The sequence below is a fragment of the Erinaceus europaeus genome, chromosome 15 (assembly GCF_950295315.1).
Source record: "Erinaceus europaeus chromosome 15, mEriEur2.1, whole genome shotgun sequence".
NCBI classification, from domain to species: Eukaryota; Metazoa; Chordata; class Mammalia; order Eulipotyphla; family Erinaceidae; genus Erinaceus; species Erinaceus europaeus.
This window is the reverse complement of record NC_080176.1, coordinates 67163706-67185976: the sequence shown is the minus strand read 5'-3', so window position 1 is coordinate 67185976 and position 22271 is coordinate 67163706. Positions and strand designations below refer to the sequence as shown.

The 22271-nt window shown below is 39.5% G+C and overlaps 1 protein-coding gene across 1 annotated transcript in view; it reads right to left on the bottom strand.

Moving 5' to 3' along the window:
* The window catches only part of DCC (DCC netrin 1 receptor), a 1300159-nt gene that overhangs the window by 1265163 nt on the left and 12725 nt on the right, over positions 1-22271 (bottom strand). The gene's annotated exons all lie outside the window — the stretch shown is intronic.

Sequence of the window (22271 nt, the reverse complement as noted above, 5' to 3'; positions counted from 1 at the left end):
CTTGTAGAAAACAGTCTGAAGCTTCCTTAGAGCACCAGAAATGGACCTACCTTTTGACCCAACAATTTTGCTCCTAGGGATCTACACAAAGGAAACAAAAGCAATTATAAGAAGAGATCTATATCTACCTATGTTCATAGCAACATAATTTGTCAAAGCAAAACTTGGAAGCAACCTAGATGTCCACTGTCAATGAAATACTACTCAACTACTAAAAGTGATGAAGTCATATCCTTTGCGTTGTCTTGGGTGTAACTTGAAAACATCATGTTAAGCCAGAAAGAGAAAGACAAATACTAAATGATTTCATTTATTGCTGGAAATTAAAAAATAAGGACAGACAGGTAAAATGCAAGGTAAAACTTGGGCTAGGTGTGGTGTATTGCATGAGACAAAGGGCTAGGGAAAGAAGGGAAGGGAAGAGATGGAGAGAACCTGTGAGGCCTGAGGTATGATGGTGGGAAAAGGCCTTAACAGTAGGTAAGAGTGTTCTACAAGAAATATCATGGGGGTCGGGTGGTAGCACAGCAGATTAAGTGCACATGGCCTGAAGCACAAGCAACAGCAGAAGGATCTCCCAGCTCCCCACCTGCAGGGGTTGCTTCACAGTTGGTGAAGTAGGTCTGCAGATGTCTGTCTTTCTCTCCCTGTCTCCCCTCCTCTCTCAATTTTTCTCTATCCTTTCCAACAACAGCAGCAATGACAACAACAATAATAGTAACAATAAGGGCAACATAATAGGAAAAACAGTCTCCAAGAGCAGTGGATTTGTAGTGCAGGCACCGAGCACCAGCAATAACCCTGGAGACAAAAAAAAAAAAAAAATCACTGGGGGATGATTAACTGTACCCATGTGTTAATAACTGAAATGTACGTCATTAATTCTCTAATGAAATGGGGGAAATGTGGTACAGAAGGTCAGAGATATTGCATAATGGCTATGCAGAAGACTTTTATGCCTGAGGCTCTAAAGTCACAAGTTCAATGCCAAAGGCCACCATAATACAAAACTGAGCAGTGCTCTGGCATCTCTCTCTTCCAAAGTTCCTTCTCCTCCTCTCTTTCTGTATTTTATTAAGATAAAATTAATAAAATACTTATTTAAAATGTGTTGCATGATCAAATCTGTTGTTTTCTGAGAAAAATGTCTTTCTGGGGAACTCCTTCAGTCCTTCCTAAAATTATCAGTTACAGTTTTATAGGACAGACCTGTTCATTCTAAAATTACATTTCTCAACTGACCTTGCCATTTGCTTCTCAGACTTTTTCTCCTAGATGATCACACTGATACTTGGAAAAAACTAATAAAAAGGAGTTATTGTTGGTAATGGGAACTGGTACATGCAGTAAGGTGGTGGCTGGCTCTTGGAAGTAAAGTCATTACCTTTCAAGTTACCTTTTCTCTTGTTTCCCAAAGCCCAGCATGTAAAGATCAATGTCCACATAAGAACAGCTCTTTCTCTCCAATCACCTTGTACAGGAGATGTGATTCTTTCTCGGTTATGATTCTGAATGTATTCTTCTCTCCTTTATCTGTATCCTCCTTTACTGGGCTCATAGTAATATACTGTCAATGGGCCTTTTTTGGTCTGTTTTTTGACATATTTAAGAGGAAAACTAATTGTTGCATCCACTCTGTTAATTCTGTAAGAACAACTTCACTATGCTATAGGCTTTTAAAATCTATCATAAGAGCCAAGAACTACTGTAAATCAAGTAAAATCTCAATAATCAACTGTTGAATATAAATTGAACTAACCTAGCCATCACTATGTTCCAAAGACTGTAGTAGTCTTTGAATGTAATACTTTAAAAAATTGCATTCAGAAAAAGTTTTTGGTTTTCTTTCACAAATTCGAAGGATGAGGATGCTGGATCACTGTGATAAAAATAAATAAAATAAAAAATAAATCCCTCGAGAATGTTCCATCCTCTGAAGGGAGGTTGAATAACAAACTCTATCTAACACCTAAGGAAGATGGGTCCTGAAATTGATGCAACTTGGAACGTTCCTACTCATGACCACAGAATGCAAGCTCAGACCTACAGGGATGGAGAGGTTACAAAGTTTCCTATGCTGAATATGGGCCCCAGATCAAATTGATGGGGCTACAGTCAACAATATTTATACACTTTGCCCATATTTGGGAGCTACTCTCTTCCCTGATCCAGATTTCTAGCCCTTTTTCCAGCCATGACATCATCTCTCAAGAAAATAACTTGGGTACACCTGCATATCAGATTTCAGGCTCAGGAAAAAACTAGGATAGTCATGAGGCCTTTGGAATATACCTAAAATAGACCTACTAGCTATTTCCAAAATGGAGACCCCAAAACTTCATCTACAATATTTCAGCCTTTAGGTTCATGATTAGTCAACAATTTGTTTGGATTTTTTTGTTAACTCTTCTTTTTCAGCCACCAGGTTCCAGATGCTACATTAATACTAGCTGGACTTCCCTGGGCAGATGACCCCAGCAATGTTTCCTAGAGCCCCACTTCCCCAGAGCCTGCCCCACTAGGGAAAGAGAGGGAGAGGCTGGATTGACTTGTCAATTTCCATGTTCAGTGGGGAAGCAATTACAAAAGCCAGACCTTCCACCTCTTACACCCCATAATGATCCTGGGTCCATACTCCCAGAGGGATAAAGAATAGGAAAGCTATCATGAGAGGGGATGGGATATGGGCTTCTGGTAGTGGGACTTGTGTGAGTTGTACCCCTCTTATCCTACGGTCTTGTCAGTGTTTCTATTTTATAAATAAAATTTTTTTAAAAGTAAAAATAAATCATAGTTCAGCCAAATGTTCACCACAGATGTATGTATTAATGCTTTATGGTGCTTTTTCTGAGATTTGCGATTTGGGGGATGAGTTAGTTTCATTGGAAGCCTGTTTCCTCAGAAGCACAAATGAGAGGACCATTAGCATGATACTGAGACACGTTCATGTTTTACTGGTGCTATGAAATGCATGAAGAGACGGTCTTTTTAGTCAGGGGCCTCTTATCTCCAATATTTTCTGCCTAACTCTCACAAAATAATACTTATTATTATTATTTTACTAATCCCACTGCATATGATTTCTTTCATTAAGAGGGTTGATGCTTTACAGTCATTAACATAAGCATACAATTTCATTATGTACCAGGCCCCCAAAGTTTTCTTCCCCTCTTCCCCATGCCTCTGTCCCCAGAGTCCTTTACTTTGGTGCAATACACCATGTCCAGTCCACGTTTCACTTTGTGTTCTCCCTCCCTGTTTCCTACTGTGTTAAATCCCACTAATAAGTGGGATAGTTTGATTTTGATTTTTCTCTTTTTGGCTTATCTCACTCAACTTGATGTCCTGAAATTTCATCCAAGGGGAGGCAAAGGAGACAACGTCATCATTTGTGCTATCCATGGAATTGATGCATAACCAATGATTATTCACCTATTTTACCTCACTCCATTCTCACACATGTGAGCTAGCAAATGGCCAGGATACACAATTAATGGGGGTCAAAGATAGAAAGTTCTGTAGATTTCATATAATTTAGCTTTAATATTTTTAGGATTTCCTTGATTTTGAATATTTTCAACTAGAACTGTGGAATCTTTCTAATATAGTCAGCAATAATGAAACACAAAGGAAAAAAATCAAGGAAAAGGGGATATGGAAAAAAAAGTAAAATTTGCTGTAGTTAAAAGCTGAGTATCAGCAATTTAATGTATCTAATTGAATACGGAATGGCTTATGCCTTAGTTACTCAGATCTGGAAAGACCTGAGAATAATAATTATGTGAAAATTAGGCAGAGTACATGCATCAGTACTATATGAGGCACAATGAGACACATAAGAAAAATAAATCTCATGCTTTGTCAATATACACATTATCATAGCATCTTTAGAAAATATTCCCTTATTGAAAATAATTAGTTGAGCATTATCCCAGATATTTTGACTAAAGATGAACAGCCCTTCAGGTTTGGACATAAAGATGTTTAAGATGATTTAAAATGAGATAACTCAGTCCTGGAACCTGTGGGTCATGGCTCATTTTCCTTCATACTTCTCTTGATCCATACCATCTGATACTGTATCTGCTGAGCTCAACCAAATCTATGCAACCAGTACCACCTCGACATGGTTCACTTCAAACGGTGTCCAGAGATGCCAGGCCTGGGATGTCAACCCTTCAGCTCCATCATTCTGGTGAGACCGTTCCTAGTTCTTGGGACTCCTTAATTCCATTTCAGGTGGTGCACTTTCTAATAAAGCTACAGAACCGAGATATAGACCAGGACCTATGAGTCAGCACATGTACACATGCACCCACAAGTTAGGGGAAACTATGTACCTTAAAGTAAAAGTGCACAATAGTTTGCAGTGACTCAGTAAGTACAGCAAGCAAGTAGAAAGACCTAAAAAGAAAGATACCATAAAGTACTTAAATAGTTTCTACTTAGATCTAGATACCCTCCTCACCTACTTCCTATTTAATTTCCCTCAATAACTCTAAGGCTAGCCTTGTCTTATAAAGTAAGGATTACAAAAAGCTAGATAAGGGCAAGAGACCAGCATACTTTAATGATGGTCACTACCAGGCCACCCTATTACCTGGGATCCTAATCAGGGAATCCTGGGCCTAGAGATCTAACAGAATCCTCTCTCCACCATCAATGGTCATCTCCATCAGAAACAGCATCCTGGATCCTCTTGTGGGCCTCCATAAGACCTTGCCCTCAATATGGAACAACAATGGTGAGACTACCCTACTCCTCATGGGAGTTTGGATCAAAATACTCTACCACTTGAGGAAGACGGGTCCTGAAATGAGTACAGCCTAGAACGTAGCTATGAACATGGAATGTGAGCTCACACCTACAGGGATGCAGAGGTTACACAGGCTCCTGTGCTGAATATGGGACCCAGATCAGATCGATAGGGTTTACAGTTGACACTATTTATATACTTTTCCTATATGTGAGTGCTACTCTCTTCTCTGATCCAGCTTTCTAGTCCTATTTCCAACTGACACCATATCCTCAAACAATACCTTTGGCCCACTTGCATGTTAGCTGTCTGGCTCAGGCAAAATTTGGTAGTCATGGGCACCTTAAATATACCTAATAGAATACCTTAAAAAAGACTTTCTAGCTTTTTCCAAAATGGAGACCTCAAATCTCATCTGCTCTATTCTTACCTTTAGGTTCTTGATTATTAAACAATTTGTTCTGTTTTACATCTTAATGTTTTTCATTCACCAAGTTGTAGATACTACTGTGATGTCAACCTAACTTCCCTGGGCAGACCTCACCAATGTGTCCTGGAACCCCACCTCCCCTGAGCCCTGCCACACTAGGGAAAGACAGAAACATGCTGGGAGTACAGACAGACCTGCCAATGTCCATGTCCAGCAGGGAAGCAATTACAGAAGCCAGACTTCCCACCTTCTGTACCCCATAATGATCCAGGGTCCATACTCCAGAAGGATAAAGAATAGAAAGGCTTCCAGGCTTCCAATGGATGGGATGGGATGCAGAACTCTTGATAGTGGGAATTGTGTGGAATTGTACCTCCCTTATCCTGCAGTCTTATCTATCATTATTAAACCAATGAGGGGGTTGGGAGAGAATGAACTCATCTACTAGAATATATTCCTTCCATGCACAAGGTCCTAGATTGGATTCCCACATCACATGAAAATACCATGGATGGCACTAGAGGAGCTCCAGAGATGGTGGAGTAATACTATAGTGTGTCTCCTTTCTATCTTCTCCATCCTCTCTCTTTTAAAATTTTTATTTTCTTTATTTATTGGATAGAGACAACCAGAAATTGAGTAGGAAGGGGTGGGTGATAGAGAGACTGAGAGACAGAGATACGCAGGTCCATGTGCATTGCTTCTATTGTTGTTTCTATCCTTCCTATTCATACCTGTCTCATGTGGATGTGGGAGACAATTCTTTCTTAATAAGTCTCACTGTCATCCCCCTAATCATTTATCCATATGAACAGCAGTGTGCCATCTAAAACACCCCTCAACAGCTGACTGAAAATCCTTCAAGATTTTACCCCACCCTCACCCCGCTATAGGTACCTAATTTAAGGTGATCTTTTATTTTTCCATCTGCTTGGGCATTTCTGTTATTAACACTGGGCATTCCATTTCCTGGGAAAGTTCTTGGTGGCAGGAAGATGGGGCCACTGGGTCACCTTCTAAATGCTCCAGTATCAAGGACCAGAGTAATGTTGATCTCTCATATTCTTCTTTTTCTATGTGCTACTTTCTGCCAAGTATTTTCTCCTCCTCTCCTCCTTTATTTTTTGAAGATTGCTTATTTTTACTAAGTTAAATTATATTAAATGTATTTTTTTCACTTAGAAACACTATCACCTCTCCATAAATAGAATTTTACTGTAGGGATTGGGAGCAAAAAACAACAGCCATAGACAGGCTTTCATAAAAGCCCTACTCATTTTCTACCAGAAATGGGAAAGGGCCTACAGTTCATGAGCTGAGCAGAAAGTTCTCTCACTGGGGGGAACACTAGTAGTTTTCATTCAGATTGATCCAATGTGCACAGCTGGGGCCCCATGTTCTGTTCTTCAGAGTCTGACTTGGAGCCCATCAGTTAAAGCTCCTCTTCTGCCAAGTAATCGGAGCAAATGCTTCAAAATCTGCACTGAGCTTTCTGTCTATAAAGCTTTGCTCTTCATCTAATAACTCATTTATGCCCCTTCTAACCTGCCAGAGAGGCCCAGGCAAATGAACACTTGGTCTGTCTCCTTTCCTCAAAAACATTCCCAATAATAAGACAGGTTCGGCATGGGGTTGCCAGTCAGGATCTCCCTTTGAGCATGTGTGTGCTTTGAGCATCAGACCTGAGAGGCAGAAGAGGGAAATGGAAAATGACCCAGGGTCCTGGAGTCCCTTTCAAGCATCTCCCTTTTTATTTGGGTCTTAGTGTTCTTAAGGAGAAAAAAGTGTATGTGGGGGGGGGGGATAATGAATGGAAACTAAGAAATCCTTTTAAAATATGTCTTCTTATCACTAGTATTGATGAGTAAAGGAGGGAAAAGGGAAATGAAACACCCACTGAGGGCCTCTGATATCAAGAAAAATGAAACATGTCCTTGTCTCTGAGAAATATATCTGCCACTAAGCTTCAAGTCAGGAGACTTTTGATTTTGGCATAGTTTCTAACTACAAGACCAGTTCCTGAAGCCACAGCCTTTCAAGAAGGTCTCGCAATAAGACTAGACTGGAATGGATAGAGCATTTCCCATTGACTTGACTTTCACAAAGAAGTAAAGGTAAGAGCGGCTTTATTCAATGGCCTTTCTGTCTTCATAGAGCATAGTGCTAAGTTACCTGTGATTTTCATTCAGTAATCTGGGTGTGACCAGAGTTTCTGATTTTCTTAAAAGTTCCCACATGATGCAAAAGCTGCTGGCCTATGGACCACTCTCTAAATAGCAAGGCTCTTGGACATCAGTTTTCCAAGTTGGCTGCAATTCAAATCACCAGTGAATGTAGGGTATCTTTCTATTTCTTTGGTTGTGAGAAAAGGGACTTGAGTTTATGGTGGGAGTAGTGTGAAGACACCTATAACAAGGAGCTAAGAGATTTTACCAATGTGTTAACAACTGCTCTGTAAATTATCTCCACAATAAAATAATAAAAAAGAAAGTGTCAAAAAATTCTTGGGTTGGATCTCTAAATTATGAAGTAAAAGCCAAGAAGTGATACACACTCAGTGTAAGAGCCTTCCCTCCAGAGAAGACTTTCAGGACAAATGACACCTAATGCTGCACATTAACCAAGCAAGCACATGCATCCAGATATCCCTGCTGAGAAGATGCTAGAATCAATGCATCTGCAGGAAATGGATGTGGTTTACCAGAGAGAAGTTAATGGCCAGGTCAATTTTTATGAGAAAGCTGCAGCAGGTGTGTTTTAGGTGCCAAATTTGATCAGTAGTGCTCTGTGTCAGGTTTAATTTAGCTGAACCTACTAGGTCCTAGATCTAATGGAGGTATGTATGAACCATGGAAAATACATGGTCCACCCAACTAAGCATACACTTGATTTCAAAAATTGCTATTTGAACTCTAATTTATTATATCTACATTGAAAATCATCAATTAAGACAATGAATGATCTGACTGTGCCTTTAAAATATCCTGTTTGTAAAGACTATGCCAGTAGATCTGCAGTCATAGTAAAGCAGTACTACAAATAGCTCGCATTTAGTGGGGCAAAACGGAGGAAGTTTATCTTCAGTCAAGACTTGGCAATGGTGGGTTGATTTTGTCTCCAAAGGTAGTCTACAAACCATCAAGCTCAGGGCTAGGCAGTGGCACACCTGAGTAAGTACACACATTACAGTGAGCAAAGACCCAAGCCCCTGGTCCCCACCTGTGGTGGGGGGGTGGCTGGTAGGGGAGCTTCATAAGTGGTGAAGCAGAGCTGCAGGTGTCTCTCTGTCTCCTTCCCTCTCTATCTCCCCTTCCCATCTCAATTTCTCTCTATCTCTGTCTATGCAATAATAATAAAAAAAAATTTAAAAAAAAACTCAGGCTTTCCCCCTTAAGCTGTGGTCCATGTCTCATCATAGCAAAAGACCAAACAAAGGACACTACACCTTATTTCAATGCAACTTGAAGAGGTAACTAAATGTTTACAAACTCAACCTGGCATTCAGTCCTCTGCCTCTCACAAAATATCACTTCTTCAAGTTAATTGATTAAAAAGAAACAATTATTTATTATGTAGTGGCAGTTTATAAGATTATAAGGTATATAGTTCCACACTATGCCCACTATCAAAGTTCTGTGTCCCCAACCTTAAGTTATTTCATTCTTCTGGAATCAGCCACAACTTCCTCACAACTTCTTTGATCTGCTGTCTGGGTCACTATCCTCCAATATTTTCCTTTCTTCAAAACTTTATTTCATTTAAAATTATGAATTTATTAGTATAGTTCTTAAGTGTTTCCAAACCACTATACTCTGCCACCAAAGTAGCACTGTGCCAGACACAGACTCAATAAATAGACAAGAAAGGGTCATGAAGGTTAAGGGGATAAATTCCCAGCAATACATCTGTCAAGAAAATCTGATTCCTCCATTGTCATCAGAACTGTAACATGATTTAGACATGGTTGACAACTCTTTATACTTCCTAATTTTTTATCTTTTTTGGCCCAACCAAGTAGGGATATAATGAATGATTTGGCTCTGTCAGCCCATCTAGATAATATTAATATATTAATAATAAACTGCAAAAATACTGCAGTTGATATTTTCTAGTCTGTTCACTCTGTGCTTCTATTTTTTAATGAGCATTTTGTTCTTCTTGTATCCTATTTAGCTATGCCTGTGCCTGTTACCTTCACTTGATGATAAACCTTTAGAGGGCAGAAACACAATTAAGATTTTCATTTAATTCTATGTCAGTACCATAGTAAATGTTCAGTACCTACCATCTCAGATCAGATTCTTGATTTTATCTGATCCTTCTAATACCTTAATTATTTTTGTAGGTACTGTTAGTACTACCTGAAAATTGAGAATACAGAGTTTATGACAAGCAGGCCCATGAATTACAATTCACAATATAAGAAGTTAAAGGCAATGCTAAATTTACATTCTCTTTTTGCTGTTGTTGTCAGTAGGGCTTCACCACTTTGGACTGACTTTTTTCATATAGAAAGAAAGGGAAGGAGCTAGAGAGGAAGTAAAGAAAGAGAGAAAAAGATGCCACAGTACCAATATTTCCTCTCTGTAAGGGTGGGACTCAAGGCAAATTCAGAATCCACTGGGTGAGCTAGTTTACTGTATTTTACCTAAATCTATATTTTCTAATATGTGACTTGGCAGAACTTAGTATAAAAAGCACATTGTATTTGAGTCCTTGATTGCCAGAAAGAGATAAACAAACTTAAGAGGAAGTTTGGGTAAGAAAACAAAGATGATGAAGCTTCCAGAGGAGTGTGAGGAAAGATTAAATGAACTAAATTCTTATAACCTGGTTAAGTAAAGACCAAGGGGGAAGAAAGAATGTTTTATGGCCTGAATTATCTAATAAGCTTCAGTACCCCAGAAGCAGAGTGTCTCTGACAAGGGGAAAAGGGGGCCAGGGACAATGAGAAGAATATTTAAAATAGACATAATTAAGAATCATTGTGAAATAAAATTTTAACAGCAAGAAGTGATATGGTGCTAAAAAATTTCCCAAGGGAAAGTGTGAACAAACTATCCCTGGAGATGTCTCAAACAAGAAAATATAGCCAGAAATTGTACCGTAGGGAACAGCTTTGCCCAGACATTAGACATGAAAGGGAAAGCTTTGCAGATTTTCTCTCTAATTTATATTCTTCTGGAATCCCATGAGTCTGAAAAAAAGATATGAAAACAATGGACTGAGGGCTCTGGGTGCAGAGGGTTTGCTTAAATGACTCAGCCTTGGCTCACATCTCTAATGAGTCGGCACAGGGGACATACTAGGAAGGCAACTGCTGGTGCTTCTGGTGCTCTAGTTCATCCAGGATCCTTCATTATTCTGTATCATGGGAATAAATCAAATGACTAGGTCCTAAACAAAAACTGGTATAGGTCTATGCATGAACAGGCATGGACTTCTGTTTCAAAGTCATAACCATAAGTATGTGCCTGGGTCTGTGTCTCTGCTACGTTGGTAACACATACAAGTTCAAGAGTGAGATTGGAATTTTTAACTCAGAGTTGGTATTTATCATCATGTAGTTTTCTCTTTTTCAGTTCCATCACATTGGAGAGGGCTGGTATCTGTTTATTTTTGCCACCATGGCTAGAGATCTGCTCCATTCCACTGCTCCTTTTAAACTTCAGAGAGAAATAGAAAGAGGAGAAGCAGCAGCACAGCATGTCCCACTGCTCATGGAGTTTCCCTTGCTGTCCTGCATGATGCTCTCACATTTTCCCAGACCCTCAAATATGGGTCCTTACATGGGGCAAAAAAGTATACTCCACAGACTGAGCAATCTCTAGGCTCAAAGGAGTTATAATATTTCTCAAATTACCCTAGCACCCCAAAATCGTGTTTCTCTAGACATGTTAAATAATAGTAAGCAGTTTAAGGAAGGATCTTGACAAAGTAAGGAGTGTTCCAGATAATCAGCTGGCCAAGGAACTATTTCATTTGTACCAAAAAAAAAAAAGTGTACTGTAGAAAAAGTATATAAAAAGAGTCTGGGGTTGGGGAGATAGCTTAATGGTTATGCAAAAAGACTTTCATGGGGGCTGGGCAGTAGCACATGGGTTAAGTGCACATGGCATGAAGCACAAGGACAGGTGTAAGGATCCTGGTTCGAGCCCCCGGCTCCTCACCTGCAGGAAGCAGTGAAGCAGATGTGCAGGTGTCTATCTTTCTCTCTCCCTCTCTGTCTTCCCCTCCTCACTCAATTTCTCTCTGTTCTATCCAATAATAAACGACAAAGGCAACAAAAGGGAAATAACAGCCTCCAGGAACAGTGGATTCATATGTAGTTCAGGCACCAAGGCAAAAAAAAAAAAAAGACTCATCCCTGAGGCTCTGAGGTCTGAGGTTTAGTCCCCAATAACATCATAAACCAGAGCTGAGTGGTGCTCTGGTCTCTGTCTCTCAGAAAAAAATACCTATATTTTTAAAAGAGTCTGGGTTCAAGTAGACTTGATACAGTGGCAGGAAACAACTTCCAAAAGCTAGATTTTTGATAGTTTCTATGGGTAAAAACTAAAATTGGCTTAGTATGAAAATCAGAAAACTTCTGATAATACTGATGCATTAAAGCAAGTGACTGTTCAGTTAGAAAGACAGAATTATAGGATTATCTTTCTGAAATCACAAATGGCTAATAAATTTATGGGAGAAAAACCTTAATCTTATTAGCAATCAGGGAAATGCAAATTAAAAGCATAGTAAGATGCTAATCCATATCCATCAGATAAAGGGAAATAAAACATATGATAATGCCCTACAGGGGGAGATTTAATCAAGGCAATTTATCATTGTATCCCCAAATAAAAATATACTATATATATATATATATATATATGGTCTGGGAGGTGGTGCAGTGGATTAAGCATTGGACTCTCAAGCATGAGGTCCTGAGTTCGATCCCAGGCAGCACATGTAGCAGAGTGATGTCTGGTTCTTTCTCTCTCTCCTCCTATCTTTCTCATTAATAAATAAATAAAATCTTATATATATATATATATATATATATATATATATGGCGTAGCAAATCTACTCTTATGAATCCTACTTGTACTAGTAAGTGTGTTCTGAGAATGAGCACAAGAATGCTTATAATAGCATTATTGACATAAACTGTTTCTGAGGGCCCATCAATGGTAGCTTTCATGAAGTGCAATTTATTACTGTCATGAAATACTATACAGAAAAGATAATGACCGAAATACAGCAATATGCAATTTCATAGATAAATCTCAGACATTTAATGTTTGAGAGGAAGAAAGGAAGGAAGGAAGAAAGAATGAATGAAAGAAAGGAACCAAGGAAGGAAGGAAGGAAGAAATCCAGGAAGCCAGCCAGACAGAGGGTAGGGGAACAACTATAAGCAAAAGATTTACACGACTGAGACTCCAGGGTCCTCGGTTCAATTCACAGCACCACTGTAAACTGGGCACTGCTTTGGTCATTCTAACATTTATCTCTCTCTCTCTCTCTGTCTCTGTCTCTCTCAAATAAAATAAATATTTAAAAGCCAGCTAATAATATATACATTATATTTTGTAACATTCAACTATAAGTAAAGCAAGTTACTATTATAAAAGATGCATACATAGGTAGAAGTTACACAGAAGACAAGGAGCTAATCAAAATTTCTAGAGGGAACATTAGTTATTTGCTTCACTGGAATTACTGCTGTTTTGAACAATACTATTAGTATTAGTTGTAGCAAGAATTATATGTTTAGTGTAGTTCCTAATTTAAATAAGGTATATCCTATGGAGAATAGTAATATGACTATAGATAGCACTTCATACCTTCAGTTAACAAAGAACATAATGTAGTCAATCAAAGTAAATCCAGATTTCAGAAATAGTATAAGCTGTAAATTATAAACAGCTTTACCTTTCCTCTAAATAGGAACAGTTGGAATCTTCTCTAATTTAGTCCTTAATTGAAAATGATGTGTTTTTCTATTATGTATTCTCAACAAACACATCTCATATTTCATAGATAACCAAAAGTAGAAAATAAAAAGGTTGCTTTGAAAATTCCTTACAAAAGAAAAAGTTTCTGGAATACAAACTAACAACATGCATTACAGGAATGAAACAGTTTTGAAACTAATTTATTTATTTTTAATATTTTCATTACCAGCTGGGTTATTTCTGGGGCCCCATGCCTGCAGGACAAATTCACCACTCCCAGTGGCGATATATTTTTCTTTCTATTTTATTTGCTAGAACAGAGAGAAATTAAGAGGGCAGGAGAGATACAGACAGAGGAAGAGAAGTACTTGTAGACCTATTTCACTGCTCATGAAGCTTCCCCACTGTAAGGAGTGGGGATTTGAACCCAGAATGGCACATATGTGTGCTTAACAGGGTATGCAAATGCAGAGTTAGTAAAATACCTCACTGGATAGTGTGCCCATTTTGCCATGTGCTAGAGCTACATTCTAATTGGCCTCTATAGCCTCAAAGGACATTTGAGTGCCATGGTTTGTCTATCTTTCTCTCTCTCTCTCCCCCTCCACTTCTCTTTTTGTTAGCCCCCACCAATGCCAGAAATGCCAAAAAAAAAAAAAAAAAAAGAATAAGAAGAATCCTAAAACAGCATGACACAGCTACTTGATGAAAACAATAAGCAGCCCTGTGAAATAAATCTCTTTCTCATCATGCTTATAATAATTGAGTCATAGTGAAACATTAGCACTATTAAGGACAGGTTAAATTATGCTTATCAATTATCAAAAGGCTAAGTGAATGAATAAAAAATTAAAGATTATGGAGAAGTTACTAAAATGTAAAAATGATAGTATATAACAAGAAACTTCAGTTACTAAAAAATTACTAGAGTAAAAAATAGGTACATTCACTATTTTACTATTTCATTCTCTTATAAAAATGTGAAGTCTTAAGAAGAATTTGGGATCCAGAATGATACTGTATTGATAAACCCTCTTATCAGGTCACAGTACACTAAGTTGGTAATTTCATTAAATTTCATAATAAAGATTAAATTAATTCAGTGGAACATTTTTGTCCTAGATACTTTCAAGAGTAACCTCCCAGCAAAAACTAATCTTTAAAGGATAAGAGACATGGAAGAAATCCCCAAATTGCAATAAATACCTCTGTTAAGTTCCTTAATAATAGTCACAAGCAGTATAAAGACCCTTCTGGCCTGGAAATTAAAATGACTGAGTAAGCAAGAAATCCTATCATCTGAGTGTATAAAATTAAGTTTAAGTATATCATGAAAACAAGCAGCAAGTTATATGCACTGGGGTCATGAAATTTAGCCGAGAATAAAAACATTCCAGGCCGTAACAGCAGACTTTAAAAATATGATCAATAAATGTGGAATGATTTGTGTGTTTCCTGGTTGAATTTTCCCTAAGAAATGAATTATATGGCAATTTGGAACTATTTATAAAAGCTAATATGTATCATTACCACTGGCAAATTACCATCAATAGTGGGGGGAAAAGGAATATTCAATCATACATTTTTTTTGTTATTTCTAGACCATGCCACTGGACAGAGTTTAGTCACTTCTAGACTACCAAGGAAGAACGTATTCACTTAACAGTTGAGTTAATGTGATCTAGTTACTTTAACCTCAGGCTAAAATTTATCAAAGAACTCCAAAGCTCTACAGTAATCTTGATCATCAATCAGCCAACCTGTATTTCTCTATTTTAGTACTGTACTAACTCAGAGGAATGTAAGACGCTAAATCAACACTAATGTAGCAGAGAAGCAAGATTATGGTATAAATTATGCTGTGGTTTTTCTAAGTGTTGCAATTGCAAAGGTGCAAGGGAAATAACATGGGCTGTTTATATCTTTTCTATGGTCAAATCCTTAAAGTTTTCTTTTGAAGGAAATATCTTAATTTGAAGAAATATCTTAAATGCTGGGGGTTGGGTAGTGCAGTGGGTTAAGCGCACATGGCGCAAAGTGCAAGGATAGGCTTAAAGATCCCAGTTCAAGCTCCCAGCTCCCCACCTGCAGGGGGGTTGCTTCACAAGCAGTGGTGCAGGTCTGCAGGTGTCCATTTTTCTCTCCTCCACGGGGGTTGCTTCACAAGTGGTGAAGCAGGTCTGTAGGTGTCTGTTTTTCTCTCCTCCTCTCTGTCTTCTCATCTTCTCTCAATTTCTCTGTGTCTTATCCAACAACAATAGCAGCAATGACAACAATAATAATCACAGCAACAATAATAAACAACAAGGGCAAAAAAAGGGGGGGGGGGATGGCCTCCAGGAGCAATGGATTCTTGGTGCAGGCACCAAGCCCCAGAGATAACCCTGGAGGCAAAAAAAAAAAAAAAGAAGAAGAAGAAGAAGAAGCTTTAAAAAATGAAATATCTTAAGTGCTTTATTTCAAGGCATTGGCACACTGAGACTATAACTTCACTAGGGAAGACATTGTTCTCCCTGAAAAGTAAGAAATTTAAAGAAAATTAAAGTTCCATTATTTATGTCTGACAACATCCTTTTTCAAAAATAGCATGTCTAGGTGGCTGTAACTTACTGTTCTCTAGTGTTCACTCTGAGAACTTCAATACCACTGACTGAATTAGAGTCTTCCACAGTAAGAAACCTGCTTAGCAGCTTTTACAATATAGGTCGCCACTATAAAATATAGAGCCAGGTAGTGGCACACCTATTAAACACACATATGTGGAAGGATCTGCACAAGAACCTGGGTTCGAGCTCCTGCTCTCCACCTGCAGCCAGGACACTTCTCAAGCAGAGAAACAGGTCTGCAGATGTCTATCTGTCTACCTCTCTATATCCCTCTCCCCTCTCAATTTCTCTCTCCTATCTAAATGGAAAAAAGGAGGGGGGGATGGAAGTGGAGTGGGGAATGACCATCAGGAACAGTAGATTCATAATGTCAGCACTGAGCCGTAGCGATAAACCTGGAAGGGAAAAAAATAAGAATAGGTTGCCTCAAGTTCCCTTATAAGTAATGAATTCTGGTATTCCGCATTCTCTTTCTAGCTGATATTATTATTTTTTAATTTAATTTATTTTTCCCTTTTGTTGCCCTTGTTTTTTTTTATTGTTGTTGTTGTTATTATTGTTGTAGCTATTGATGTCATTGTTTTGGATAGGAAAGAGAGAAATGGAGAGAGAAGGGAAAGACAGAGAGGGGGAGAGAAAGATAGACACCTGCAGACCTGCTTCACCACTTGTGAAGCGACTCCCCTCCAAATGGGGAGCTGGGGGCTCGAACCAGCATCCTTAGTCAGTCCTTGCACTTAGCATCACCTGCAATTAACTGGCTGCGCTACCGCCTGGCTCCCACTGATATCACTTTTAACACAGCCAAGTTCTTTTTTTTTTAATATTTTATTTTATTTATTTATTCCCTTTTGTTGCCCTTGTTATTTTATTGTTGTAGTTATTATTGTCGTCATTGTTGGATAGGACAGACAGAAACGGAGAGAGGAGGGGAAGACAGAGAGGGGGAGAGAAAGACAGACACCTGCAGAACTGCTTCACTGCCTGTGAAGCGACTCCCCTGCAGGTGGGGAGCCGGGGTTCGAACCAGGATCCTTATGCCGGTCCTTGTGCTTTGCGCCACCTGCGCTTAACCCGCTGCGCTACAGCCCGACTCCCCCACAGCCAAGTTCTATCCAAAGTAAAGTACAAAGGCAAACCACAGGGTGAAATTTGGAATAAATGTGATCTGCTGCAGGATTCGTGGTGTTGGGGTTGGGGGAATATTGGGCCCAATGAATGATGGTGGAGGAGGACCTAAGTTAGTGGTGAGAGGGGTGTATAGACCCCTATCACAGAAATACAATGAATTGTACCTACCCATGTGATAACAAAAGTCCCATTAATTATATACCTAATAAAATAAACAATAAAACAAAATATAAGTTAACTTACCAATAAAAAGAAAACTCATGAAAATATTTTTAAAATATGGACACAAATTCTCATGACTTTGCAAAGCATAATAACAGTATGTAACTGCCTGTGGACTGGACTCCCATGTTCATGGTGAGAAAGGCTTTCCTGGGTTGTATCAGGGGAGTCAGTATTGATACAATACTATGCAGAGATGAGATTGTCTCTATCAGGTTAAAGAAACAAGCAGTCCACTCCATTCTGCAGAACAATTCGCGGGCCATTATGTTAATATTTAATTCAGTGTGTTTCAGTCAAGAGATAGTGACATTCCAGGTTAGGATTCATTAAGGTATAGCTGTTGTGACAACACATGAAAAAATTTAATCCTTCTCTGAAGCATCATAATGAAGTAACAGGGAGGAAAAAAAGAAGCGGGCTCCAGATTTACATTTTATGAATTGTAGATATGCATAGTATTTATCACTCCACTTTAGGGATTACAGTACATTTCCAGAACCAAGTGACTTTTTAATCTTTAGTTAATTAATCAAGTAATCCTCTGTGGGTTTGTGTTATTATCCTTCTTACTCAAGCAAAGCTAAGGTTTCCCAAAATTTATGTATACAGTTCATCTAAGAGATTATCATAGTCAGTAGACTAATACATCAAAAAAACTATATACTATTTGAGCTGGTAGCTATATAAACATATATCAAAGCAAACTAATGTGTCTTTAACTTGGTGAAAGTTTCTGCAAACAGTACAGACTTTATTTATGAGAGATAGGGGTATCCTGTAGTCCAACAAGAAAATTCACTCACGATTGAAATCAAAATAGCTTCCAGAAGTGCCATTTTGTAATTAGCACTATCTTATTTCATGCTAGTGTCACACATGCAGGGCAATGGAATGGAGAATGGAAATTCTCTTCATTGTCTACAATCATGTTTCAACTTAAGAAAATGTCCAGAAAAAAGTATCTATATGTATATATTTTTGTCCTACTAGACATCCCTCTTGGTACCTCCTGGTATAAACATGAGAAACAAAGGGGTTGTATATTTTGTTGTCACTGCCTCACTCCTGTGGGCTGACTTTTTCAGCTAGACTGAGAGGATGAGAGAGAGGGAAAGAAAAGAGATAGCACAGCATCAAAACTTTATCCAATATGATGGCACCTGGGCTTAAACCTGTGTCTTACACATGGCAAAGCAGAAGCACTTACAAAGGTAAGCTAGTCTTTCAGTCCTAAAAAGAATTTTTAAAAGTATTACTTCATGAGAAAAAGACCAGAACTCTCTCACCACACATGGTACCAAGGTTCCAACATGAGACTTTGGATCTGCAAAACATCTATTTCAGCTACTGAAAGACCCCTTCCAGTCATTGAGAACTACATCTTAGTACTTGCATGTGTGAGGCCTGAGATTTGATCTCTGGTACCATATATACTGCAACGATCCTATGGTCTTCCCCTTTTTCTCCGTGCATCCCTCTCTCTTTTGTTCATCAAATAAATAAAATTAATCATTAAAAGTAAGACTAAAGGGGGCCAGATGATGGTGTATGCCATTAAGCACACACATTACCATTTTTGAGGACCCAGGTTCAAGCCCTTGCTCCCCACCTGGAGGGGAGAGCTTCACAAGTGGTGAAGCAGTTCTGTAGATCTCTTCCTTTCTCCTTCTTCTTTATCTCCTCCTCTTCTCTCAATTTCTACATGACCTATCAAATAAAAGGGGGGAGGAATGGCCACAGGAAACAGTGGAATTATAGTGTAGGCACTGAGCTGCAATAACCATGGTGGCAAAAAAACAAATAAATAATAAATCTAAAAAAATGAATTGTAAACAAGGGCACAATAATCCATTGGGAAGAAGCATTTCTCTGCAGGAATTGTAGAAATTCTAGTACTGCCTATAAATAGGTACTGCCAAGTGAAGATAAAACTGTTACAGTTGGGAAGTTTAAATTTAAATCAAGGTTTCTTTCCAAATGAGAGGGATAGTATTAGATGACCACAAAGTACACTGCAAAAATCATTCCAGGAACAAATCATCATCATTTGAATAATCTAAGACTATTGTAAGCATGAAACGAAGAAACACAAGCCAAAAAGAAGAAATATGGCCATTTACAAATGATGCTTTTCAGACTGGGGGTGGAGGTGGGGTGGGGATGGAGTTCCCAGAGCACATGCAGTGTCATTCTTTTCCTCTCAGGTAACATGAAATAAATCTACTTCCCCCCAAATTACCTCTCCAATTCTCTTTCCAAGCTTCCCATTGGCCAAGAAAAATATACCACAACCACTTGAAAATGCCAGATTCCGGAGAAACTTTCAGCAAGACTTCCTTCAAGAATTTATTATAGATAGGGATAACGTTCTTTTGACGAAGACAATAAGGAAGTTTGCTGAGAGGTTAACTTGCCAGAGACTAAATGTAAGTCATATACACTGGCAAGTTATAAATCTCTCCCCAGAAAAAAATGCCTATCAGCAGCTCAAACCAGCCTAGCTCTTAAGAGCATTAAAGCAAATGCACTAAGTCTAATATATTCACATATAACACATGTGGTGGCTGTTTCACATGCTTCATAACTCAGAGGGCAACTGCTGCCATGTGGCAAATGAATGCCGTGACAGGTCGCAGGTGATTTACACTGCAGCACTCACTGAAGAGTGGACGGCAGGCTGCCCACGTGCCCCCAGGTCCTGCCATGATGCACTCAAAGGCAAACCCACATGAGGTATGTGATCTGCTTTGGTTTGAGAGGGATAAGAAGTGGGAGGATAGGAGGCAGCAAACCTCGTTCAGTATGTCCAGACTATATAAACTCTTAAAGACAGCTTTTCAACACTATATAACTCAAGCGCACGTGAAGAATAATACTGGGTTAGTATGCATACCTGCTCTTCCATTAATTAGCATCTAAACGGCTAAAATGTTTCATCTTACTTGTAAGCCCAGGCCACAACTTAGTTGCCTTCATGTCAAATATATGTGATAAGAGCATCTTAAAATGTCAACTGTAAAGCTGCAGTCCTCCTCTTCCAACATCAAGATCTTATCCTGGACCCATACTGTTCAGGGGTGCTGCTTATTATGTCATAACAATGCCATAAATATCCACAGCTGGTTCAGACAGAATCTAGAAGGCAGGAAAAAGACTTGGTGCTATTGTGCCAGTCTCCATAATCCTTTGTTAGCAATCAACAAAGTCTTTAAAACATCCTGCTGAAAGGCGATTTCACTGCCAGTCAACTAGACATTTGGCCTTATTAAGGGCACCTCCTACTGGTCCTTTCAGAGAGTGAACTATACTTTCTTCATCATCAATTCCTTGTTTTAGTCCTGAAGGGGGAAACTACTACTCAGAGGGAGTAGGAACAGATGAAAGAGTGAAGATGGAGTGATTTGAATTAAGATTACCCTAAAAAGTGCACCCTCCCTTTTTCTGGAACCTGTGCAAAGTATATGACAATTCATTTGCAAACAACAAAAGTGGATATAGGAAAGCTTAAAAAATGTACATCCACAAGCCTACCCACAGGCATACCCCTTGCATATGTAAATTTGTGTCTGTCTTTTCAAGAGAAGACCTGTCTGTTGAGGCGGAAATTAAAATAAAGCTGTGACTATATCACTCTGACTCTCTAGATAAGAAAAATAAGCGTGCAGACATACACTTAATTAATTTAGATATTAATAAAACATACACACTCATCTCCATTAATCTTCAATTCCCCCCACACACACACACACACAAATACCCTTCCTCAGACAAAATCACTTGGGAAATGCTTTAAACATAATTTTGAGTCTGTGACAAGGCATCAATGTCCATCTGAGCACACCTTGCCTAATGCAGTGTTTTCAGTCAATGCATTGGCTCTGAAGACTTTCTACCCAGAGAGGAATGCCCCACTGAACTTCCCTGCTTTCCTCTTTGGAGGTCTCCCAAACTGCCCAAGAGCACAAGTCAATCTTCTGTGGTCTAGGAGGGTCCAGCTCCTCACCCTCAGCATTGATAGTCAGCGGATCTCCGGGAGGGAAGAAGAGGTTTTAAAGAGATGCCTAATTCATTATAACCGAGAAGACCCCCGCCCGCCTTTCACTAGAGTAACTGCCTAGGACAAAGCTCCAGGAGAGTGTAGCTGGGGTATCAGGGGACCTGTCCTGAAAGGAGAGCTGCAGGGACCTGGGACCTGGGCTTGGGGTAGCATCCGTGGACACTCACATACACCTCCACCCTCCCACCCCCCGCGCACACAGGCACGCACACACACCCCCGCTGGCTCCCTAGTCTGTGCGGCCCCAGGAAGGTTCCGAAGGCAAGTGTGGCGTGGCTGCGCACATTGCTGCTCGCCTGTGGGCACACAAGGCTTGGGAGCCTCCAGCTGGCTCCGCGCTCCACTGTCTGAATCTCCAGGGACCTGGAGAGGCGCGTTCTCCTCTACTGCTTGCAACCCTGGGCCAGATAGCACTTCGAAGGAATAAGAAAACCCTGGCTTTGGGCTCCCGGGGGGCTGCGGGCTTGGCGGTGATTTACATTCCATTCCCCATTAATTTCCAAGACGCGGGTTGGGGCGCTCCAGCCTAACGCCTGGCCCCTGCTGGCGGCTCTTTTTCTTTTGAATTCGGTTAAAGGTCATTTCCGAAGGGATTTGAATGCTCAGCCAGCTGCTCTCCTGTCCTTCACCGCCAAACCCCACTCCTTGTGCCTCAGTGCCCATCTACATTTGAAGGGAAGGAAGCCCGGCGAAATGACTCATTTTTGCTCCTTTAAAAGATGTATATTTTCGACACTGAAGCCCCCTGTTCCGTATTCAGAGACTGCAGCAGCCTTGAACATCCTTAAGATCCTTCCTCTTTTTTTCTCCCCCTGTTCTAACCCAATCCAATTAATTACCAAACAGTTTTGCCATTTTTAATTAGAAGATGCACTTGCCAAGTACCAGGGACTGGGGGCCGGTTCCCAGGGAATATCAATGATTTCGAGTTTTAAAGTGTCCTGGAGACTTTGCTTGTGTACTGCACCCATCATTAGAAGAATAAAATAAGATAAAGCAAGCCTCCATTCCTCTGGGGAACTCTGCACCTCTTTCAGCACCATGGGCCAGTCTGCCCAAGTACCAAAAACACACCACTGGTCACTTTCTCCATGCTCAATCAGCAGGTCTCTAAATCCCGAAC